Raw genomic sequence first — 26,007 nt, 5'->3', positions numbered from 1 at the left:
GATGAGGGGGGCCCCTTCCAGACCCCATATCTCCAGAACCCCTGACCCAATCTTCACCAAACTTGAGGGTTCTTGCAAGGAGGGTCCCTCCAAGCTACCCTGAAAATCCAGGACCTCCAGCTCAAAAGATGCCCCCCCCCGAGCTGCAGAAAGCAGTAAATGGGTTTAAATGGCCGGATTTTTCGGGGAATCCCGAATTTAAACCCGAATTCCTACCTATACTGATATAGGGGAATTCGGGATTTGGGGTTCCCTGAAAAAAATAAGCCCATTTAACCCCGAATCCGAATTAAAACGATTTTTTTTCAACAGCCGCAGTCATAGTTCTCTCCGAACTTTCTCAGCTCCGCCTGCCTCAAAGGGTGTCTGTTGTGGGGAGAGGAAGGGAAGGTGATTGTAAGCAGGTTTGAGTCTCCTTATAAAGGTAGAGAAAATCAGAGCATAAAAACCAATTCTTCTGCTTCTTCAAGTCGCTTGCCTTGAAAACCCTACAGGGTTGCCGTAAGTCAGCTGTGCCTTGACAGTACCTTCCATTGCCATTCTGACCTGTATTTCAGCCAAGGATCCCACATAGGGACCTTAGATATGGGGCTACTTCAGCAGCCGTCTAATGTACACAGGTAAGCTAACTCCCTCACAGACAGGAATGTCCACTGCTGCTTACTAACTGAAGAAAGGCATCATTGCTCTCCATGGGAAATTAAGGCATCTAAACACATGGCTGCTTGTGGTGGTCGGGGGAGATGGGAGGGTGATACTGAGAATCACCAGAAGCGATACTTCAGGGGTGTGAAGATGACAAGATTGCTTCTTGTCTAGCCAAACATATAATTCAATAGATGTCTTGTATTGAACCATCCTAGCCGATGAAAGAAGGCGTAAGCTTTCATGTTTCACAGAACTCTTTCTTTGTCAAGAAAAATAAACCTCCAAAGCCACAGAAGGTTGAACAAATCATCTCACTCCCTTGCTAAAGCTGAATCCATCATGCCTATCCAGGCAGGGCTGGCTCCAGCCAAGGCCCATTTGGCAGGAAAGGACACGTTGGAAAGCCAAGGAGGAAATGCAGTGAGCTTTATATACCAGCATGATGGACCAGGAACTACAGTTGGAGCTGGCAAGAGTCACAGAGAGAACACAGAAAACATCTAGAGAGCAGAAGTCAACAAGGTGAGCAAAACTCCCGCATGCTTCTTTTGCTGCAAACCAAGCCCCACCCAGACTCCACCTTCCTACAATGGAACAAAGACAACGCTCTCATCAGCATCATCATTTATTTATTACGGTCAAAGACCAGCTTACACAAAAAGAAATACCATAAATAATTAAAAATATCTAGTATTTGATCAAGTAAAATAAAATTCAGTTACAACAACCCTTGATAAAATAGTCTGTTTAACATAAAAGACATTATGACAGCTTCTTCTGACTTATTACACATGCCCTGGCACAGAATCTTGCAACCTGATAGGTAATATCTTTAACAGAATCAGGTAATATCTTTAACAGAATCATCTAATAACAAAGTAGTGTGGCTAACTCTATCTCTATCTGGGAAGCTAGACAAAATTGGATCGATGAACATTTTACATATGTCTTGATAAAATGGGCAGTGTAAAATAACATGTTCAACTGTTTCCACCATTCCAGATTGACATGGACAGAGGCGGAGTTCATAAGGGAGACCAGCATATCTCCCTTCAAGAAGAGCAGATGGGAGGGCATTAAAGCGGGCCAAAGTAAAGGCTCTCTGATATTTAGGGTAATCTAAGGCATAGAGATAATTTGTGGGAGCCAAAAAATTAATACGGTTCTCCACTACTGGAACCACTTGATCTGTCAGCTTGGAGGGCAGTGCCCCAAAGCCTCTGTTTAGCTATATTTTTTGCTCCTTGATAGCCAAGATTTAGTAGAGTTGTGCTTGATAAACCTAAACGGACAACGCTCTCAGCATTGAAGCTGAGTCGTCAGCTGATGAAATTGTGAGGTATTCCAGTAAGACCATCTCCTTGCCTCAGTCTTCAGACCCCGCTTCTAAGAAATCCCTTCACTGATATAACTCTGTATCTTTGTCCTCCAGGTCACTTCTGAAACACTTTCCTCCTCCGCTCTCTAATGAAAATGGAGTCGGCTAAGGTGTGCGGATTGCTGGCAGCCAGCTTTCTTCTTCTGACATTGCTGACGGATCCCTCTGCAGCCTGCACGTGTGGCCGTAGTGACCTTGTGACGCTATATTGTGCTGCTACTAACCGTAAGTGTCTGCCAGTACCAACAAACTATTGTCTTTGTCATCTCTTGTTGCACCTGTATGCTTCCATTTTCACTCTGGACTCTGATGCTCCATCTAGCAGATGTAAACACCCGTAAACACACATACCCTAATGGTTTCTTTATTGTCTTTCCATAATACCCACAATAGATCAGTTGCTTTTTAAAAAAATCTAGCTCTGCCTAAGGGCACGCCGGATGCCTCGATGCAGATCAAACTTGGCCTTCAGTAAGGCCTCGGGCACATGTTACTTTAAATCATTTTTGTTCTATGCAGACAAAATCCTCAGCCTCCCATTTCTCAAGGTAATGCTTCACCTTTATCCAGATTATTAGCACCCGGGTCACAAAATATAACAGTATTCTTAATTGATATTATTTTCTAGTTGACTCCCAGGGGGTTCCCCAAGTTAGCACCAAACTCTATGAATGGGTATAAATCGTTGATGCTTTGATGGATAAGCATACAATAATAGACTCCATATTCTCTCCCTGCTACAAGTGGCTCAAAGTGGATCACAACAGAGCCCTCTGCTTGTCTAACATCACATTTCACAACCTAGGAAAGGGGCAATTTTGGCAGATTCTCTCATTCCTGGGTCAGACTGCGGAGTCCTCTGTCATGTTGTTCTTGGGTGTCCCGTGTCCCCCAGAAGCAGAATATTCAAGACACTTGGGACAGCAAAGTGGAGGACATGAGTGGGAAAAAGGAGAAAACCCAGGGGTGTTAATTGGTCTCTTAAGGGGCTGTACACCTAGAACTCCCCCATGGGGCAAACACCAACACCACACCATTTGGAGTTAGGAAAAAGCATGGGGGGAGGGATGAAGCCCCTTCTCTCCCCATGCCAAAGTTCTGATCTAAAGTTTGGGCTCTGCGTTCTTGGAAATGAGTTCCCAGCAGCAGGACAGGTGACTGACTGCTTCAAACTCAAGCTAGAGAAGCCCAACATAGCACGTCAAAGACCGTAACGTGTAGTTTGGCCCCTCTCCCTCCTTCGTGTAACCAAGCTGATGTCTAGGAGAGCTGAAAACAGAAGAATGAGAGCCACAATCTCTTTTTGCAGTTCTGAAGGTCCAAGTTCTGGACGCCAACATTAACAACAATATATTTAGATGGGGTTATAAGATCAACGTCACCAAGGTAAGCATTTCCCCCTGCAGCGTAAGACAGAGGGTCAAAATTCACAATCAAAATCCATTGGTGAGGGCACAACTCTTCTTAAGGTGTGGCCACGGCATTTTCATCACTGGAAATGACACCAGAGAGGAGCTCTGTTTCCCCTTCCTCTGGCACATGTCCATCCCAAGAGTCCTCCAGCACTGTTTCAGGGGCAAAAATGCTGCAGGAGAGAAGCCTGAAGACCATCCCACCCGCCGCCGCCCGCCCCCCATTTGTGGCCAAATGGAGAAACAATGACCTTTTGAAAGGTGAGTCCCCACTTGAATGTATAAGAATGAGTCGGGGCGGAAACCCATCTCCTGACTTGTGGATTTTACCTTGTGTATTTTGGCCCGTGGCAGAGTGGTAAACTGCAGTACTGCAGTCCAAGATCTGCTCACGACTTGAGTTCGATCCCAACAGAAGTCAGTTTCAGGTAGCCGGCTCCATGTTGACTAAGCCTTCCATCCTTCCGAGGTTGGTAAAATGAGTACCCAGCTTGCTAGGAGTAAAGTGTAGATGAATGGGGAAGGCAATGGCAAACCACCCCGTAAACATAGTCTGCCTAGTAAATGTCAGGAGGTGATGTCACCCCATGGGTCAGGAATGAGCCGGTGCCTCCATAGGGGACTATCTTAACCTTTATTGTGGCCCTAAGACTTTCCCATAACCCCAAAGGCAACTGTTCTAGCCATCAATTGCACTGCTGGTGAGTGGAGTGAATAGGTGAACACTCCATCCCAGGCTTTAATACCAGGGCAGGACAAAAAGCATAGAGACAGCAAGCTCTCCCCTGGCATAAGACAGAAAGAACAACACCCCCAACCACCTTCATTCACAAAAAGCAGCCCAGGCATTATGCAGATTTCCCACTGCACACACAGCAGGTGAATTGACCTTTTGTGTTCTCAAAGCCACCCTCTGCTGTAGGTCACTATCTCCCCCCCCCTCAATTTAAGTATGAGGCTGAGATACAATAGCTTGTTCAGCAAGCTTCAAATGACATGGGTATGGGTCAGTGGAAGAGCCTCTGCTTTGCATGCAGAAGGTCCCAGGTTCAGTTCCCAGCACCTCTAGTTAAAAGGACCAGACAATAGGTGATGGGAAGGACCTCTCTGTCTGAGACCCTGGAGAGCCAATGCCAGTCTGATTGGGGAATAATACAGACTTTGATCAACCAATGGTCTGATTCAGTATAAGGCCGCTTCACGTGTGAAAACTGAGATTATAGTTCAGAACACCCAATTCCAGTGGCGGACCTACATTTTTGGGACCCTGAAGCTTGAACTGTTGTGGGGGACCCTTCGCAACCATGTGGACTCATCAAGCAGTGTATTAGTGTGTCTTGCTGATATATTACGACTAAGTACTTGCCATTTGACCTAATACACTGCTTGATGATAATACACCCAATTTCAGTGATAATACACCCTGAAGCTTAAAATGCACAAGCGAGGTGAGTGCAGCCTGAAATGAGAATTCTGATGTCTTTTTATGGTTCTGATTGGCTCTTAATTACAAATATATAAATTTTAATAAGGTGCACATGTAGATTAAAAGAATAAAACTCCTAGTAACGGCAAAAACTTACACATTCAGTATATACAAACATAAACAACTGTGATGTACAATCTTTCTTTGACCAATATGAGATCCAAAAAGGACCAGAAGTGTTTCGGCCTGGATAGGCCTTTCTCAATATTAGCTTATCCCACATCCTAATATTATAATCATAACATAATGGGCAGGAGGAAATATCTAAAACCCCTTCTAGAACAGTGAAGCTCCCTGTGAATTACTTTACTTCTTGTACTTTAAAACCTGGCTTCACTGTCTCACCTTCTGGTGTATGCCGGGTTCTTAACGATGTGGATTCATCAAGCAGTGTATTAGGTCAAATGGTAAGTAATTAGTGTGTCTTGCTGATATATTGCCACTAAGTACTTGCCATTTGACCTAATACACTGCTTGATGATAATACACCCAATTTCAGTGGCAGACCTACGTTTTTGGGACCCTGAAGCTTGAACTATTGCGGGGGGCCCTTTGCAACCAGCAACAAGTAACCGCAGTTATCTTCTTCAGTGGGGTTGTTCTATGGCAGATGTATTGGTTCATTCTCTAATAGAGAGGTAGAAGGTCATCAGACGGGGCTCATTAGGATAAAGAGGTGAAAATCTGATCTTTTGGTGTTAAAATGCACAAGCGAGATGAGTGCAGCCTGAACTGAGAATTCCGATGTCTTTTTATGGATCTGATTGGCTCTAGCCTAAGTGCTGAGCTATAGAACTATTAAGCAGTGCGCCAACGAAGGATTCGAGGATCCAGGTGCCAAAATGTAAGCTATGAATAGATTCTGGCGTGCTCAGCGAGCCTATACAGCTGGGGTTTTGGGAGCTGCAAGCCCCCCAAATTTTTTTGAAATTTGACCAACCACAGGGACAGTTTTGAGGCCATAAGAACTGGGTAGTAGAGCATATTCTAAGGTCAATATTAAGCACAACCCATTGGCATATGAGTCTATCACTAAAATAGCCAAATTTTAATAAATAAATAAATAATTAAAAAAATTCCATCGATTTTGTTTTAAAATCCACTCATTAAAAATAAAGTTGCTTCAGGGCCCCTCTGAGATTAGGGGCCCTGAAGCTTAAGCTTCATTAGTTTCATAGTAGATCCATCACTGCCCAAGTCCACAGTGATCTTTGAATTACATAAGGAGGACTGGTAATACTGGCTTCAGGTTAGAACGTCCAAAGTTCACATCAGAACGAGAGTCCCTGGCCCAGTGTCCTCTTCCTGACCACTGAACAGCATGCTCTCATTCATTCTCTCTCTCTCTCTCTCTCTCTCTCTCTCTCTGACTCTGTGAAGGTGCTCAAGGGTAAAAACTCACTGAAAAGGGTTCGTAACCTGTACACTTCATCGAAGTTCAACCTGTGTGGATATATACACCCCACCCCTTACAACAAAGATGAATATGTCACGTCAGGTACGTACTGCCAATTGTCAGAAAGGATGTGAGGCCCTTCAGACTTGCACTGCCTTCTGTAACTTACTTCTGCAGAACAGGTGAATTGAACGTACAGTTCAGAACCATTCAAGGCCTAGATGGGAGCAGACTGGGTTTAGTTCAGCACATTCAGACGGCCTCTCCCTGATTATTATGTCATCATTACCAGATTATTATATACTGATTATGTAGTTTAGTTATCTTCTATGTTTGCAAAGAAAACCCATCTCCAGTACTACTTGGGCATCTCCGGGGTGGCCTAGGGTTGCCAGGTCCCTCCAGGGAAACTGATCTCTATCGGCTGGAGATCAGTTGTAATAGCAGGAGATCCCCTGCTAGTACCTGGAGGTTGGCAACCCTACAGTGGCCACTTCCTCCAGTACCATTATGTGAGCCGCCCTGAACCTGGCTTTTGCTGGGGAGGGCAGTACACAAATTTAATTAAATAAATAAATGCCAAGACTGGCTCTGCAACAAAGCAACTACAGGCAGCTGCTTCGGGTTCCCATTAAAACAGAACAATTCATTAGTTATCAGCATAAATTATAAGTGATAGGGAACGGCCAGGAGAGTCCGCTAAAGTTTTCTTCCAGCGTGGTGTAGGGGTTAAGAGCAGTGGTTTAGAGTGGTGGACTGTAATGTGGAGAACCAGGTTTGATTCCCTGCTCTTCCACATGAGCGGCGGAGGCTGATCTGGTGAACTGGATTTATTTCCCCACTCCTCCACATGAAGCCAGCTGGGTGACCTTGGGCTAGTCACAGCTCTCTTAGAGCTCTCTCAGCCCCACCTACCTCACAGGGTGTCTGTTAAAGGGAGGGTAAGGTGATTGTAAGACTTTCTGATTCTTCCTTAAGTGGTAGAGAAAGTTGGCATATAAAAAACAACTCTTCTTCTTCTACCTCTTGGGCTCTACTGCCCCATGCTACTAGTACCAAGAAGGAAGTATATGGAGGGTCCCATAATACATATATTGAAATAACTTCTTTATTTTTAAAACAAAAGCATAATTTCTCCATCACCCTGGAAAATGTCCGCCCTATCCATCACTCCAGTGGGCTAGTGGAGTGGGCCTGCTTGGGTTATGGAATGTGGGGCGCTTACTCATCAAATTTCAAAGGAAATTTGTTAAGGGCTCCTTTAGGAGATGGGGCTTCAGTCCCCTGTAGGAAATTCTTTGCATCTCTACATCACTAGCAGAACCAGAAGAAACCCCACAAAATTGTAACATTTGCAGAATAAGTTATGCAAATGACGATAAACCATGAAAATCAGGCCAGTTTGCTTCACTGATACTGATTGCAAAATGCAGCAAGCAACAGAATTGGCGTTTCCTGGGCACAGAAATTTGGTCAGTTTTTTAAAAAAAGTTCCCTAGTTGTGATCAGAAAAAGTGGTACTGTCACCCGACTCATGCTTGGGACGAGCCGCTGGGAATCAGCCATTACATCCCCACCTCCCCATATGAACGTTTATTTCTCTGTCTTTTACTGTATGTCAAACAGTGAGAATTTATGGTAAACCTAAGATTATCACACTCTGCGACCTCCCTGAGAAATGGAGTGATCTCTCCAGTGAAGAGCAAAAAGGCCTCGAGGGAGGTTTTGAAAATATGTGTCCCTAAGTGGTATGTGTCACTAAGTGATCAATGACTAATCAATTAAGGGACAAGGATCTAGCAGGAATTGTAAGAGACCAGGGACTTGCAGGAAGCATTAAAAGAGGGGAAGGTTTGGGAAGAAGCATGTTCTTCTTACTAATGTGTTCAATGTAGCTTGAAAACTGGAACTTTCCTAGAACTACAATCACAAACACCAGACTACAGAGATCAGTCCCCCCCCCCCCCCGAAGAAATGGCAGCTTCAGAGTGTGGACTCTGTGACATCACATCCACACTGAGCTCCCTCCCCTCCCCAAACTCTGCCCTCCCCAGACACTGCTCCCAAACCTCCAGGATTTTCTCAAACTGAAGCTAGCAAACGTATCCTACAATGGTACAGAATGATGGATGGGAAATAAGGATATGCCCTTACCTACAGTTTATGCATTGAGACAACTCAATCATCAATTATGCATGGGAGTTTTACCTGAGGTTCATTGCTGGCTGGTTCATTCCTGTTGGGAATCTATGCACCGGCAGTCTCCAAGCTGAATCAAGTCCCCATCCCTTTAAATGCTGCTGTTTAATTGGCTTACTTATAGTGCTTACTGTGAGAGAAGAAGAAGAGTTGGTTTTTATATGCTGACTTTCTCTGCCAAGGGAGACTCAAACCGGCTTACAATCACCTTCCCTTCCCCTCCCCACAACAGAAACCCTGTGAGGTGGGTGAGGGTGAGAGAGTGTGATTTGCCCAAGGTCACTCAGCTGGCTTTATGTGTAGAAGTAGGGGAACAAATCCAGTTCACCAGATTAGCCTCCGCCGCTCATGTGGAGGAGTGGGGAATCAAACCCGGTTCTCCAGATCACCGCTCCAAACCACAGCTCTTAACTACTACACAACGCTAGCTCTCCTTGAAGACAAGAAGGGGGTAAGATTATAGCCAGTCAGAATCTCAGGTTGCATATTCTGTAACATGGCTGGTAGACAATTCGAGCAGTGCTGTAGGGTGGTGACTGACCAGGAGGGCCCAGGAAGAGGATACAGTGCTCCAAGAGGAGGCCCTACTTTTAAACAGAGATCATGTTTTAAATGGAGCAAGAACTGAGCAACAGCAACATTAGTTCTGCCCACCGTGGTGCTGCCATTTGAGCTAAAATGCAGGCAAAGGGTTCTTTAACCCCCTTTTCTTCAGGATGAATAGTAACTGCATCTCTAGCAATGTCCTCTCCTTACCAACCGCTCTGGTCACTTTTATGTGGGGTGATGCAACAGCCAACAAGGAGCAAAGCTGGCAATGCTTCAGGTTTTTCTTCGCACTTAACAAGAGCCTGTCTTATCTCATATGAGAGAAGTTCAGGAAAGTGAAAATTATGGGAGACAGCGGGAGCCTCTGGAGCATTGAGCCAGCATGGTATAGTGGGTAAGAGCGGTGGACTCTGGACAACCAGGTTAGATTCCCCACTCCTACTTTTGAAACCTGCTGGATAACCTTGGGCCAGTCACAGTCCTCTTGGAACTCTCGCAGCCCCACCTACCTCACAAGGTGCCTGTTGTGGGTGGGGGAGGCCATTGTAAGATGCTTTCCTTATGGTAGAGAAAAGTGGGGTATGAAAACCAACTCTTCTTCTTTGGTGATAGTTGCTTAGGGCCAGAAAGAGGCCAATAGAGGGGGAAGGGTGGAATGTATTAAAGAGTGGGAGAAGGAAATCACTCCTCTTTCTTCTGTGCCCCATCCTCATATCCCTATTATTCTCTCAACCAACAGATCCTCCACCACCATCTGCATATTATTAATGAAAAATCTATTTTAAACAACGGACTCTATGCCTGCTTACGATTCTTGAGCAAAAGTTACGTATGGAGTCTGATGAGTCAACAATATTGACCTCTAATACCAAATAAAGTTTTTCCTGCAGAATCTGGGAAGTTTGAGTTTTCATTACAAACGTGTCTAGTCCCTTTTCATAAAGATAAACCAGAACTCATTGGAAGATTTTGATTGCAGAGGTTTGAGGCAATGCACAGAAAGTGAAAACCACCCCTCCAACTCAGGCTGAAACCAGATGCTTTATCTTACATGGGTAGGGACATGAGTAACCAACTCGCTGTTGCACAGGGTGAAACCAGACATTCGCTTTTTGAAAGAGCTTTGTCCTAATTTCCCACAGCCACAATGCAGCTGTGCATAATAGATATTTAAAAATAAAGCACAGTCCACTTGGGCTTAGAATGCTGCCGTAGGGATGACAAAGGGCTCCTGCCTTCCCTCCAGCTCTTTTCTATGCTGAAACAGCACCGGGGGGTAATTTCTCTCTGTTTGCTGCTTCACTTGCACAGAATTTTCCACATGGAGCAGCAAAAATGGGAGAATTAAGTCTTCAATCCTCAACACTGGTGGCATGGGAAAACGTCTGGGGGAGGCAAGAACCCTTCCTTCCCCCATGGTAGCACTGTCCCCTTGTGGCCATGCTTGCTGGTGACTACACTTCCCCCAGAAAGGAACTAGAGGCTGGAGAGACACCCCACTGAGAACAGTTCTTAGTCTCATTAGTAAATGAACCCCACCTTGCCTGCTTGGAATCTGAAGGCACTCAGAGCCGGGGTATAAGGTTGCAAATTCATACAAACTCCCATCGCTGCCACCGTGTAACAAATGTACCAAATAAAGTGGTTCCTGCAGAATCTGGGAAGTTTGAGCTTTCTTTACAAACTTGCGTCTAACCCCTTTGCATAAAGATAAACCAGAACTTATGTGGAGATTTTGACTGTGGACTGCAGAAGCTGTAAACCACCCCTCCAACTCAGGCTGAAACCAGATGCTTTATCTTACATGGGTCGGGACAGGAGTGCCCCTCCTGACTCGCTGTCGCACAGGGCCAAACTAGACATGTGCTTTTTGAAAAGATATTTGTCCTTATTTCCCACAACCACAGTGCATCTGTGCATAATAGATATTTTAAAATAAACCATTTGGACTTAGAATGCTGCTGTAGGGGTGACGAAGGGCTCCTGCCTTCCCCCACACACACCTGTTTTCCATGCTGAAACAGCACAAGGGGGAATTTATTTCCCTCTTTTTGCTGCTTCACTTGCACAGAATTTCCCATATGGAGCAGGAAAAAAGGGATAATAAACTCTTCCACTCTCATCACTGATGGCATTGGAAAATGTCTGGGAGGAGGCAGGAGCCCTTCCTTCCCCTATGGTGGTGCTGTCCCCATGTGGCTGTGCTTGCTGCTGAGTACATTTCTCGCAGAAATGAACCAGACGCTGCAGTGACACCCCTTTGAGAAGGAAGAGCTCTCAGTCTCATTATTAAATAAACCCCACCTTGCCTGCCTGGAATCTGAAGTGGCCGTCATCAGCACTCTGAACTGTGGCCTGAGGTTGCGAGTTCATACGAACTCCCATCGCTGCCACCATGTAAAAAATGTACTCAGCCACAATCGTCAGCTTTATAAAATATCAAAGTTTATTTTGGAGAGAGTTAAACAAAACCAAATTCTCCCACTTTACAGCAAACAAAGGACAACCGTCAAGCTTCCTAGTAAAGAGCTGTCAAAAAAGAAAAAAGTCCCCTGCCAGGGCGAAACTGATGTCTTATGACCTTAAAAAGGCAAAGGCATTACTGACCCACGGAATAACGTCACATCCTGACGTTTACTAGGCAGACTTTGGGCGAAAATACATGGTTGCTTTAGCCTCCTTTATTCCCTGTTTCAGCCAGGATCCAGCCAGGATCGAACGCATGTGTTTCGCCGAACGTGCGTTCGATCCTGGTTGAATCCTGGCTGAAACAGGGAATAAAGCAGGCTAAAGCGACCATGCATTTTCGCCCTTTGTTTACAGGTGATTACCTCTGTGCTAAACACCTCCTCTGCCAATCAAGGTCAAGCAATTAGTTAGCGCTTGCAGCTGTAACATTAGCACCACTCGCAAACATTCCATTGCAAGGCCCACACTGTGAAGCCACTTACAAGTCTTAAAGACAAAAGTCCTGAGTAACACATGGTACTTCCATACAGCCAGCTAGACAAGTTAGATTAAGGGGTCTCAATGTGTGGATGAGACAGTGGTGCTCAGGAGAAAGTTTTCCTTTTGTCAGGCACTGAAGGACATTTTGGAACAAGCTGATGTTGAACAAAAGAGACGGGCTAAATTGGAACTAAACTATTTAAAAAAAGTAAAGGTAAAGGTCCCCTGTGCAAGCACATGGTCATTCCTGACCCGTGGGGTGACGTCACATCCCGACGTTTCCTAGGCAGACTTTGTTTACAGGATGGTTTGCCAGTGCCTTCCCCAGTCATCTTCCCTTTACCCCCAGCAAGCTGGTTACTCATTTTACCAACCTAGGAAGGCTGGAAGGCCTGGTTATTACAGAATAAGAACATCCCATGTTCTTAAAATGCCTTTATTTCTGTAATTTCATCATGCATCTTTCCAAGAACAGATAGTTCAGTTTTATGCCCCGAGCCCAGATCTAGAACCATGAAGTTCTCTAGTTAATTGTTCTTCTCAAGCTGCAATGTAGCATAATATTGGAACAGGCCTGCCCCACCGATAGTAGTACAGAATGTACTACCATCTCCACCACTCAACCAAAAAGTCAGTGGGATTATTTATTTTAAACAATGTGTCCCCCCAACAATTTCATAAATTCAGGGCAACTTGCCAAGGATGGTCTCACAGTCACTATCCCTCGGAAATCTTCAGTTCCGATGTGTCTAATGAAAACACATGTAACACAAGGTTGTTGTAAGAAATAAAGTTTTAAAAACAGAATGTCTGCCAGTAAGGCAAACCACACACCAGAAGGCCAGAATGGAAGAGGTGGCAGCAGCCAAGGTCTGTCCCCTCCTCCAGGCAGTGTCAGTCAAGACATTGTGACAGTCACAGACCAACCTGGAAAAGGGCATTGTTTCACATTCCAGAATAGCAGAAGTGAGCAAAAGGTGGACTAGGCCACCCCTACCTTATCCTTCAGCAATATTCTGATAGACTAGAGAATCTTGTTCTAAGGAAGAGGCCCTGTTTCGGTGCTACGGCTCATGCTTGGAATACAGACCTCAAATTCCAACCCTCAGCCTTCAATTTATTCATCTCACTACTATTCACCCTCCTCTTCACAACTAGGTCAATATGAACAGTATGTCAGTTAACATTTAGTGCAGGGGTGTCAGTAGGGTTGCCAGGTCCCTCTTCACCACTGACAGGAGGTTTTTGGGGCGGAGCCTGTGGAGGGTGGGTTTTGGGGAGGGAAGGGACTTCAATGCCATAGAGTCCAACTGCCAAAGCAGCCATTCTGTCCAGGTGAACTGATCTCTATTGGCTGGAGATCAGTTGTAATAGCAGATCTCCAGCGAGTACCTGGAGGTTGACAACCCTAGGTGTCAAACACAAGGCTCGTGGGCTGGATCCAGCTCTTTGAAAGCTCTTATCTGGCCTGTAAACCAGCCGAGCCAGCCATCACCACCCCCAGTCCCAATCTGAACTGGCAAGGCATGGCCTATTTAACTGGAAAAGGAGGCCAGGAGAATATCACAAATAGGGATGTGAGAGACTCCCGATTTTGTTTTTGCATTCCTGCATCCTGGAAAAGACACCTGTGCAAAGGAAGATATCAAATGTTCCAAGAGTAGTGTTTTCCAAATGGGATATTGCATGTAATGTCAGAGCCCATCTATTCTGCATCATTTATTTAACACAGGGAGAAAGAGAGATCACACCAGAAGTCCTTCAAATAGTGCATTTTATTGCCAACAGAAGCCACTCAGATACCTGTTAAAACTGTTTACACAATAGAGTTGAAGGCATCAGTTCTGCACTATTTATTGTTCCAGAATCTTATATTTAGAGAGCCAGTCGCACCGGCGCAAGTGGCACGGGAGCAGGTGCAAGTAGCACGGGCGCTGGGGCAAGTAGCACGGGCACCGACACAACCACTTGAGCACCTCCTGAGCTCTTTTGGCCTCAAATATGAACTCATGAAAGGTGAACAAGCCTAGTTCTGGTCACCATACCTCAAAACAAATATTGCCAAGCGGGAAAAAGTGCTAAAAAAAAAAAAGCAACCAGGATGATTAAGGGGTTGAAGGACCTTGCCTGTGAAGAAAACCTAAAGGGTTTAGGACTTTTCAGCTTTAAAAAAGACAGCTAAGAAGTGCCATGATGGAGGCTGACAAAATTATGCATGGGATGGAGGAATGAGAGCTTTTTCTCCCTCTACCGTAACATTACACAATGGGGGACCCAATGAAGTTGATGGCCAAAGTTCAGGAAGGGCAAAAGAACAAAAAAATATATATATTTATTTATTAGATTTCTGACTCCCCCTCCCCGGTATAACCCCAGGATGGGCAAAACAATGAATTATTCGCTTATAGAGTAATTCCCATTGTGGAATTCACTGCCAGTGAAAGTATTGATGGCTACTAGCTCCAATGGCTTTAAAAAGGGATTAGGCCAATTCATGGAGGACAGGTCCATCAATGCTATTAGTCTTGGACACCGTCCCTCTAGTATCACTGGTAGGCCATGGTGAGAAGCAGGATGCTTGAGTCAATGGATCACTGGTCTGATCGAACATGAACATTCTTGTGTTTTGAAGGAATTTAGCAGCCAGTATAAAATTCTAAAAGTCTATATTTCCCAGAGGGACAGGCTGACAATCTCCCATGCACTAGTTGCCAGTTTAGCTTGGGTATTGTGCAGTGGAACACCAAAGAAGAGGAAGAGATAGAACAGATACTGTGCTTCAGTAGGCAGATGTTGGAAAGAAAAATTAACTTCACTTCACTGCAGTCCTTTGGAAGTATCAGAACAGAGTCTACTTATTAGCAGTCAAGCAAACATCATGTCAGATTAGTTATCTGGAGAAAGATTTGGAACACTAAGCATCTTATAGCTCTCTTTCCTTCCTCACGATACCCTCACAGAATGTGAAAGCAGCGTCTGCCAAAATTCAAGGTTCAGAGAATGTCGCTTCTCGGCCTTCCCTTGAGGCTTTAAGTCACATTCCTCAAATTACAGACACAACCTACTCTCTTTTGTATACCTAGGGTTGCCAACCTCCAGGTACTCCAAGTTATTCTCAAAATAGCACCAAGACTCAATAAGTATAAGTAACCACATTCAATTTTATATTTCACTATTCTAAATAAGCATATATTTTGCTTATCTTACCACATCTAAATATTCAATACAAAGCAATAAACACACTTAAGCAAACCACTAACCCAACAGGTAAGTGATAAGGAACAAAACACAAACGAAAGAAATAGCAATCTCAGTTGCATTCGAGTGTGCACTTAGTCTCAGTGTCTCAAAAGGTTCAAACAAATATTTGTTGTCTTAGCGGAGTCTTATTGTCTGATCAAACTCAAGGAAAGACCCAGAATCCCCTTTGCTCAGTTATCCACTGATTTAAGCCAGCTCTACAACTGTGACAGACACTCTGTGACTCTCCCTGAACTATGAATTCACAACCTGATGAAAGCAACAACATGTTATGTGGGGAAAAGTGTAAGTAGGGTTGCCAGCCTCCAGGTACTAGTTGGAGATCTACTAATACAATTGATCTCCAGCCGATAGAGATCAGTTCCCCTGGAGAAAATGGCCACTTTGGCAATTGGACTTGTGAAGCCCCTCCCCTCCCCAAACCCTGCCCCCTTCAGTCTCCACCCCCAAAAACCTCTTGCCGGTGACAAAGAGGGACCCAGCAACCCTAGGTGTAGGAAGGCTTCTTTCACCATTGTTGGGGTCAAACCACGGGTGGGGGTAAGTGCATAAGCACCAGGTCATAACTTGTTACAACTTCTCACCCACACAGATGAACACACATCCTTCATCTACCATGGCCTGCAAATCACCTGCCGCCCCCTCTATTTTGCAACAATAGGCTTGCAGTAAACAATCCTTATTGAGCTCCTGACAGGCCTCGATTCATGGCTGGTGTACATCATTTGGCCTGCGGATTCACAGAGTTTACACACATGTGCTTCAGTTGAGCATCACACACTGATCCTATTTCAATGAAGCTTCACTGGTATCACTCTGTATCTCGCCTGTGTATACTGTTACTTTAAATAGATCACTCCAAGCCCTCAAGCATAGGAATATCTACTACTTGATTGCAAAGTTAATGATAAATCAGGGACAAAATACATAATACGAAATCCATGAGGCAAGACACAGGTTCCACTTCCCAACTAGGGTTGCCAGGTCCCTCTTTGCCACTGGCGGGAGGCTTTTGGGGTGGAGCCTGAGAAGGGCAGGGTTTGGGGAGGGGAGGGACGTCAATGTCATAGAGTCATTTGCCAAAGTGGCCATTTTCTACAGGTGAATTAATCTCTATCGGCTGGATATCAGTTGTAATAGTAGGAGATCTCCAGCTAGTACCTGGACGTTAGCAACCCTGTTCCCAACGCAACTCAGTTACCTCTTCAAGCAGGGACTCACCTTCAAAACACTTCCCTCCCGTGCCCGATGCAGCCAAATAGAGAAACAAAGAGCTTTCTAAAGGTGAGTCGAAGAAGAAGAGTTGGTTTTTAATATGCTGACTTTCTCTACCACTTAAGGAAGAATCAAACCAGCTTACAATCATCTTCCCTTCCCCTCCCCACAACAGACACACTATGAGGTAGGTGTGGCTGAGAGTGCTCTAAGATAGCTGTGACTAGCCCAAGGCCACCCAGCTGGCTTCACGTGTAGGAGTGGGGAAACCAACCCGGTTCACCAGATTAGTAACCGCCGCTCATGTGAAGGAGTGGGGAATCAAACCCAGTTCTGCAGATCAGAGTCCACCACTCCAAACCTCCACTCTTAACCACTCTACCACACTGGCTCTCTGCTTGAACATATAACCAGGATTCGGGTAAGGAACCCAAGCTTTGGCTCATCATTTTATATTGTGCATTTTGCTTCTTAGTGGGAAAAGTCAGCAGGAACAGTCAAGGGAAACACAATCTAGCCTTCTCCTAAGGCGGACAGATCTATGGTGCCACCATTTTGGAACTCTGTTAGAAATAAAAATACCTACTCGCTTCTCTGGCCAGATTCAACCAGAATAGAGAGACGACATCAGGATTGGAAGCAAAAGGGATTAAATATTTTATTAATATTTTTTTTGCTAGCAAAAAGAGAAGAGCGTCAGACACATAGTCAAAAGTGAAAACTCTTCTGAAAAATATCCCGCCTCTTTCCAGTTTTTATACTGCTGCAGGGTTCTTTGTTTCATCAAATTACAAGAGATAATATGATATGTCTCCTCGCATTGAGCACAACCCACTATGACTTCACCATCTCGTGATATACACGCCTCTATGATCTCAGATATTTTTGTGTGCTTCGCTGTGCCAGGTATGGCCTTAAGATTAAAAAAACATCTGTTTAAAGCTTTTTTGTTAGGATACACTGCACTCTACTGGCTTATATAGGTAACTACAGCTTACAAATATAAAATGATGTGGCTTAATGCTTTTTATATATCTTGTGAATTACTAATATGCTAAGATTAAATCAATTAAAATCCTACACTTTCCACAACTCCAGGTTTATTTTGCCACTCTTCAAAAACTCTACCTTCAAAATAACTACCCACATAATTTATCTTCAACTCCGGAAGACAGAAGTTCCACTAAATCCTTTCTCAGCTGCGATGACAGCAGCCCACCACCATTCCTAAGGTTGCCAACTTCCAGGTACCCGCTGGAGATCTCCTGCTATTATAACTGATTTCCAGGTGATAGAGATCAGTTCATCTGGAGAAAATGTCCCCTTTGGCAATTGGACTCCATGGCATTGAAGTCCCTCTCCTCCCCAAACCCCACCCTCCTCAGGCTCCACCCCAAAAACATCCCACCAGTGGCAAAGAGGGACCTGGAAACCCTACCCCTTCCCAGTATTACTTAATCTGAATTCATCAAGCAATGAGCCTTCGGATGGCTGCCTGTGGATTGGAAAACACAGACTGTATCTGTTTCGCCCCACTGGCAGTCAGGACAGGAACACATGGGTGAGCCAAGCAGGAAATGGTGTGAGCTTATATACCCACAGAACAGGGCAGGAACAGAATCCTGAGCTGGCAAGAGAGGCACCAAGAGAGTAACACAACAAGGTGAGCAAACATACCACAAACTCTTATTTTGCTCCAAGGGGGGCCCTACTCCAAAGACCTGTTACCTACCCTGGGGAATGACACTTCTCTAGACCGCATCAAAGGTTTCCATTTCTGAGGACTTCCTAAGGCCTTGGCCCAAACCTGCACCACCTCCTCTTATTTTCCACTCTTCTATCTTCCTATAGAAACATCTGAAATTCCTGGGTAGACAAATCTTGGAACCCGACCCTTCATTCTTCTGTCCGCTTTGTCTCAGGCTCCTCCAGATCCACAAAGGCTGTCTGCTGAATTAAATAAAACATTTTTGGTCTTGGGTTGTTTTTAATCACAAAATTATATCAATTGTATAATGAGATTTTTGAGTTTGGGTTGTTGCAGCTGTCTCTATATGATGCTTACACTGCTGTGATTCCAAAACCTGGCAAAGACCTTCCTTGTTGTGCAAATTTTCTACCCATTTCGATGATGAATGTCGATGCTACAACATTAATTTCCATTCTTGATAACAGACTTCAAAAGGTTGTTGCAACCCTGGCACATGTATACAAAGTTGGCACAGTGCTGGTAATATGCTGTCTGTGGGAAAAAATGAAAAAATACCGGACATAAAAATGTCTGGTAGTATCTAACTAAGTCCCAAGGTGTCCCAGGGACGCTGAGCATGTTTGCCTAATGCAGAGGTTTCAGCTGGGAGAACCCTGCCACTTGTCGTTTCCTCTCCTGGCTGGGAAAATTGGCCTCTGAGCTTTGGCTGAGATGAGACAGAAGAAGCAATTCCGATTTGCAAAGGAGGGAGCCAAAGAAGTGCACAAGCATCCTAGATTGATGCAGGAGGACCCTCCCTAAATCAAACCTTCCCCCACCTGCTTCAGCCCCTCCATATTTTGCTCCAAGGGAGGCCCTTGCAGGGAATGTGCCTGTTGCCCTCCCCTAGTCTATAGATCGCTAAAGGACCCCCACCCTAACCCCACACCACTGATCAAATTCTGTGCCTGAGCTCAGCTATTCTCACTTGGATTCTAGTACCAGACAGAATCAACCCTCGAGAGCATGTTTTGATGCACTCCCTTCAGCTGTTCTTCTGGATAGATTTCTAAGTCAACCCAGAGAGATAAGAAAATGCTCGCATACAGCAAGAGCAGAGGAGTCCTTGTCACATATTCTATTATATTGTGAACTCTATGAGGAATTTAGAAGATCTATCATCAAGCCCTGGTTACAATATGGTTATTTGCATCAACCTATAATGGAAGGAAGATTAATTATCCAATTCCTGCTTGAAGATTAAAAAAACCCTGCTATTTCTTATGATGTAGCTAAATTTTGCTGGAAGGCCATTATTAAAAGGAATGATCAAAACAAAAAGGGTTATACTGTTAGTGACATATCAGATGACGAGTGAAGGGTGAAGCAATTCACAATATATAATATACAATGTTTATTGGGTACCCTGTCATGTTGATGGTGTGTTTGATCTGTTTGTTTTTGGTTGTTCTGCTGTATTTTTGTTTTCCCTTTTTATTGTTGTTTTTACTGGTGTTGAATGAATACTTGCACTGCTGTTGTTTTGTGCTGGCCAATGTCCGTAACAATACAATGTGAGTACTAGACAGATTCACAGCTGGGAAAGCTCCTTAGCCTTATCTTGGAGAGTATTTCACAAGTTTCTGAAGTTTGCCTGCATGTTTTCTCCAGCTTCTACTTTTGGAATGAATTGCCCATAAACGGGTTTGGGGCCTAAAGTAAGCCACTGTGAATGCTGGTCTCCCTCCAGGGTGCCCTTGCAAACGTCTGTCACCACAATCATCTTTTTTAAAGGGGATGTATTAAAATGAATAATACCCATTGGGAATCATGGGAAATGCCTGAAGTACCACTGGATATAATGGGACCCAGGAATGCCAATGGACTAGCTTGGGCTCCACTGAAATACACAGAACCTGTAGGTAGGGCTGTAAAAAAAAAAAAAATTTGGTACAGTTCGGATTCGGCCGAATTTGACCCTTGTGGGTTCGGTACGTGCCGAAGTCCGAACTCCCCCGCTTCGGATCCCCGGTAATTCGGGGGGATCCGGAGTTCGGGGGAAAATTCGGCCGAAGCGCGCCTTCAGGGAATCCCTGAAGGCGCGCGCCTTCAGGGAATCCCTGAAGGCGCGCGGAGGCCCTTTAAACTGATCGGAGCCTCCCAGCTGGGAGGCTCAGATGAGTTTAAAGGGCAGCCGCCCCCCTTCAGCGGAGCCCGCTGGAGAGGCGCGGCTGCCCTTTAAACTCATCTGCGCCTCCCAGGCGGGAGGCGCAGATGAGTTTAAAAGACAGCCGCCCCCCTTCAGCGGAGCCCGCTGGAGAGGCGCGGCTGCCCTTTAAACTCATCTGCGCCTCCAGGGCTCCGCTGAAGGGGGGCGGCTGCCCTTTAAACTCATCTGCGCCTCCCAGCTGGGAGGCGCAGGTCAGTTTAAAGGGCAGCCTGAGCCTCTCCAGCGGAACCCGCTGGAGAGGCGCGGCTGCCCTTTAAACTCATCTGCGCCTCCCGTGCGGGAGGCGCAGATGAGTTTAAAGGGCAGCCCGCCTCCCTTCAGCGGGCTACCCTGAAGGGGGGCGGGCTGTCCTTGAAACTCATCTGCGCCTCCCGGGTGGGAGGCGCAGATGAGTTTCAATGACAGCCCGCCTCCCTTCAGGGGAGCCCGCTGAAGGGAGGCGGGCTGCCCTTTAAACTGATCTGAGCCTCCCAGCTGGGAGGCGCAGATCAGTTTAAAGGGCAGCCCGCGCCTTTCAGCGGGCTCCCCTGAAGGGGGGGCCAAATTGGCCGAATTTATTCGCGAACTCCCGAACTCGCTGAATTCGGCCCCCCCGGTTGCCCGCCAGATTTGAGTTCGGATCCGTCCGAACTGAAAATCACCGAATCAGGGGAAATTCGGTTGATTTTCAGTTCGGACCGAACCGAATTGACAGCCCTACCTGTAGGGTTTTCAAGGCAAGAGATGTTTGGAGGTGGTTTGCCATTGCCTGCTTCCAAGTCATGACTCTGGTAGTCCTTGGTGGTCTCCCATCCAAATACTAGCCAGGGTCAGGGCTGAGCGTGTGACTGGCCCAAGGTCACCCAGCAAGCTTCCATGGCTTCAGTGGGGATTTGAACCTGGGTTTCCCAGGTCCTAGTCCGACACCTTAACCACTACACCACACTGACTCGCTCTCTTTTGCCATGAAGTCACAGCTGACTTATGGTGACCCCTAGGGTTTCCCAGGCAAGAGATGTTCAGAGGTGGTTTGCCATGGCCTGCCTCCACATCACACCCCTGGTATTCCTTGGAGGTCTCCCATCCAAATACTTGACAGTTTCAAGGCTGACATTACAGCACACAAAAGTTACAATGAAAACACAGAAAGAATTTAGAGAACTTGCCTTGGGTTTGGAATGACAGGCCCCAGGGTAGAATGATGGTCTCTGGGAATAGCATAAGTGTTGTGAGACTGGAACGACAGTCCCCAGGAGTAGCGTAAATGTTCTTGGACTGGTGTTCATTCCAGTCCCAGAGCGCTCTTTCCAGTCCCATGCAAGTCAATTGGCATTCCTGGCTCCCATTATTTCCCTTATATGATCCTTCAGGCATCTCACAGTGTTCCCGAAGGACGTACTTGTCTTTGTCCGCGGATGCTTAATAAAGCCAGCAAGAGAGCTGGGATAATCAAAGGGCCAATTTTATTTATCTGCTCAAGAGGGATCTGCAGCTCACACAAGCCAAAACACCCCCAGAGCTAACTGCAGTGCGGGCAATTGCTGGGATGCAGAAGAGTCAGGCCTCCTCTTTTTGTGCATCCCCATTCTTAGGGTGAGACCACCCTGGCTCGGAGCCGTCACGTGTGGTATGGCTCATGCTCCTCCTTGCCAAGCCTTCTTTAGTGCTCAAGGGAGGTGTGCCATGTCCAGTCCCCCAAGCCGTGACGTCTGTAGGTCAAGGACAGCGGCACCCCTCAAGGAGTTCCTGTCCCAGGTCACTGCCAGGCACTGAGGCCCCCGGCCTGGTCTGAGGGTTACCCCTTCATTTTCCAAACCGATGCCTCAGGGTGCTCACCAGAGTTGTACCATGAACCATGAAGCCACCTTTTCCCACACTGCTCCTGCCACAGGGGGTTGATCAGCTTAACGCTTGCTCCACCCCACAGCCCCACTTGCCTATAACGGCCGCCAGGAGGCCGCGCGGCAGATCCCCCCAAAAACTATCATAGCCCTCGTCTGAAAGGTGGACCCCATCAGGCCCGTACAGGTATGGAAAGCAATGCTTGATTTGTGGGTGTGCAATGTGAGCACCACCCATGTCCTTTGTTCTAGTACATCCCCCCCCCACACACACACACACACCTTTAACACTAGAAAAGCAGTGAAGCTTTGGATAAGCCTTCTCCTTGTTTAAATATTTTGCCAGGCCAGACAACTGTGAAAAACACACACACCTTTTTTCATGCTACCACAAGTAAGATGGGCTTTGGAAAAATAAAAAAAATGATAAAAGTTGAACAATCTATTGTAAAATGAAAGATATAATGTAGATTGTCACTCTCTTTATTTCACAGGTTTCAGACACAAAGATCTTTGGGCCAGACTAGATGTGACGGCATGTCATGCCCTCATGTCCACTTATTGGGGTCTTGTTAAGAGGCCCAATGAATCGTGATTGCAGTTAGAAAGAATTCAGGTCAAGCACACAATAAAAACAGTCGTTTTTCTTAGTAAAATCTATTTTACTAGCTCATATTGGGAAAAGGTACACGGGAGATAAAACAAGTAACAATCTTTCTATCTAGTTCTCTATAAGTCTTGCTAAAAGTATTAGCAGGTTTCTAAGGCTTAAAATCCCTTTGTCTGTTTCTTAGCCCAAGAGAGCTAAGAGCAGGCATCTTGTTTGTTTGAGATTGAAAAAGCAACTGGCTCACCCTGCCCCAAAGTTTACACCTTAAACAAAGAACAGGGTAATAAAAACAGTTCTGACTTCGTGACTTGGTGCACGTTTGCAATGGCGATTCTCTAGCCAATAGAATACTTACATCTGTCTCTTGAACCATCACCTTGAGACAATCTAAACTATTGAGGTAAACAAGTTAACGCTTTAACTGCCCTGACAGAAATGGAACTCGCACTGAATTCCTAACACCGCTGGAAATCCTTTTCTAGTCCAGTGTTTCCTTCTTCATACCCTCTGGGTCTTGTCCAGACCCTGCTTCCTGAAACTTCCTCCCAAGGAATCATATTGTAAATCTGCCTTCCAGGTCATCTCTGTGGTGCTTCCCTCCTCCTCCTCTGCGATGAAAATGGGCTTGGAAAAGGTCTGTGGATTTCTCGTGGGAAGCATCCTCTCCCTCATTCTGATGGTGAATCCCGCGGCAGCCTGCTTCATCAAAAAACACGCAGACCCCGAGAAAGAATACTGCTATTCTGAAGTTGGTGAGTCTCTACCACCAGCTTGAGAATGAATTGTCCTCTCCTATCTGTATCTAACAACTCTGTGGTAAGGTTACCTCAGCCCCCCTAACTTCCTATGGATCCTGACGCTACCTTCAGAAGAGAAAAACAAATCCTGCCAGTCCCCTTACTGCCTTCCTTAGTAACCATGAACTCTTCCCCAGGTTGCTTGTCTGTGGTAAAGAAATGCCTTAAGGCAGACAGCTATTGAAGTTTCCATACAAAGTGGAAGAGAATGCTTTCTTTCTTTCTTTCTTTCTTTCTTTCTTTCTTTCTTTCTTTCTTTCTTTCTTTCTTTCTTTCTTTCTTTCTTTCTTTCTTTCATGGTATCATGGATCACAAATGGTTTGGGCAGAGAAGAAGGCTGTAGAAAACATGAGTTAGTATTGTGAGTCTTATACACACTCACCTAATATTTCTGTATTGCGAACAACTGTTCGCTTAGCAGGCCATTTACACTCAATTGGTTAAATAATTTTAAGAGGTTTCATAGCATCTTCACACCAATTTGGTACTCAGGCTCACTGAAGTGAGTCGATTTCCTGCATTGTTTCAGGCTCTTTCCGAGTTCCTGTAAATTACACATCCTGGTCCCTGGGCCAATGCCTAGAACTAAACAGCACTCACCATTAGGGACAGACTGGCCATTTAACCTATAGGGAACTGTCCTGATGAACCCGCTGGTGGCCAGGAGCAAGCAATGCCAGCCACGCCAACTCCTCCAGCACCTGTAGGGCTACTTGGCTCAAATATGCCAACACCAATGATAATCACGGTTTGCTTCTGCCCACACTCCTGCCTGTTTGCACGAAAAGACAAGAGACGAGATAACATCCACCGAGGGGGTTACTAAGCTGAGTAGCCCCTGAAGTGCTGACTTATAGGACCACCCAGCTTGGCTTGTTCCGAGGCCACTTTAAATCCCCGATCCCCCCTTGCTCATACTCGCAATCTGCCAGAAGCAATCCAAACCAGCCCTGCCAGCTTCTCTACCCTACACGGCTCCTGTGTTTTGCAGTCCTAGCATTCCTAGTCCTAAATTCCTAGCAATTTAGGAGGCAGCTGGACATGCATGAGCCCTGCCAGCAAAAAAGCTAGAAATCTCATCACTTCCACCTCCCCTTCCAGTGTGAGAGCAAGTGTGGTATAATGGTTAACAGTGGTGGTTTGGAGTGGTGGACTCTGATCTGGAGAACCGGGTTTGATTCCCCACTCCTCCACATGAGTGGTGAACGCTAATCTGGTGAAGTGGGTTGGTTTCCCCACTCTTCCACATGAAGCCAGCTGGGTGACCTTGGGCTAGTCTCAGTTCTATTAAGAGCTCTCTCAGCCCCACCTACCTCACAGGGTGTCTGTTGTTGGAGCAGAAGGGAAGGTGATTGTAAGCAGGTTTGATTCTGCCTTAAGTGGTAGAGAAAGACAGCATATAAAAACCAACTCTTCTTCTTCTTCGTTCTCTCAGAGCGAGGGAGCAGAAGTGTGGATAGGCTCCCTTCTTCCCTGGGGCTCTTGGAAACATGGGGAGGATGTTTCCCTGCGGTTCTCCTCTCTTCAAATCCTCCCTGGGCTGGTTCACACATGCAAGTACATCACTTGAGTTCTCTACACTTGGGTACACTACCACCTCCTAAGGAATGTGTGGATTGACTCCACTCAAAAACAGTTTTGAGGGACAGCTTTCATCTGCACTGGTGGATCACTCAGCCATGCAAGAGGTAATTTCTCTGCCATGTATATGTGAACCAGCCTTCTGGTCGATTACGGAGATAAATTCTGAATAGTATTTCAGAAGTAAGTCATAGGCAGTTTCTAGCCTTCCTATGACCACATGGACACATGAAGCTGCCTTAAACTGAATCAGACCTTTGGTCCAAGAAAGTCCGTATGTCTACTCAGACCAGCAGCAGCTCCCCAACGTCTCAGGCAGAGGTCTTTCACATCACCTACTTGCCTAGTCTCTTTAACTGGAGACGCCGAGGATTGAACCTGGGACCTTCTGAATGCCAAGCAAATGCTCTACCACTGAGCCACAGCCCCTCCAAAATGATCACAAACTGACACCCAGTGGGAGTTAGTAGTCCCATTAATGTAATGAACCTTGAAAAGAGCTAACAGATTCCAGGTTCAGACACTGCATTTCGACGAGTACATCCTCCACTAGGCATTCTGCATTCAACATCAACTGCATTCAACATCAACATCATCAATAAGTGCAAAAATGGCCTCATAATTCACGCCCTTAACAACACATAGGACACTCCTGCATGACAGTCTGGAGACATAAGGCATAAAATAATTCTTATTGATTTATAGTCAAAAACCAGGGAAGGAATTCAATCTGCAGTTTGGGAAATTCCTGATATCATTAACTGTCTCTTATCAGTGTAAAACAAT

General features: G+C 45.6%; 1 protein-coding gene across 2 annotated transcripts in view; it reads right to left on the bottom strand.

Annotated features, from left to right (window-relative positions):
- Positions 1-26,007, bottom strand: part of SYN1 (synapsin I) — a 295,573-nt gene that overhangs the window by 108,156 nt on the left and 161,410 nt on the right. The window lies entirely within an intron of this gene.

The sequence above is a fragment of the Euleptes europaea genome, chromosome 1 (genome assembly GCF_029931775.1).
Source record: "Euleptes europaea isolate rEulEur1 chromosome 1, rEulEur1.hap1, whole genome shotgun sequence".
Lineage (NCBI taxonomy): Eukaryota > Metazoa > Chordata > Lepidosauria > Squamata > Sphaerodactylidae > Euleptes > Euleptes europaea.
This window is presented reverse-complemented; position numbering and strand designations above follow the sequence as displayed.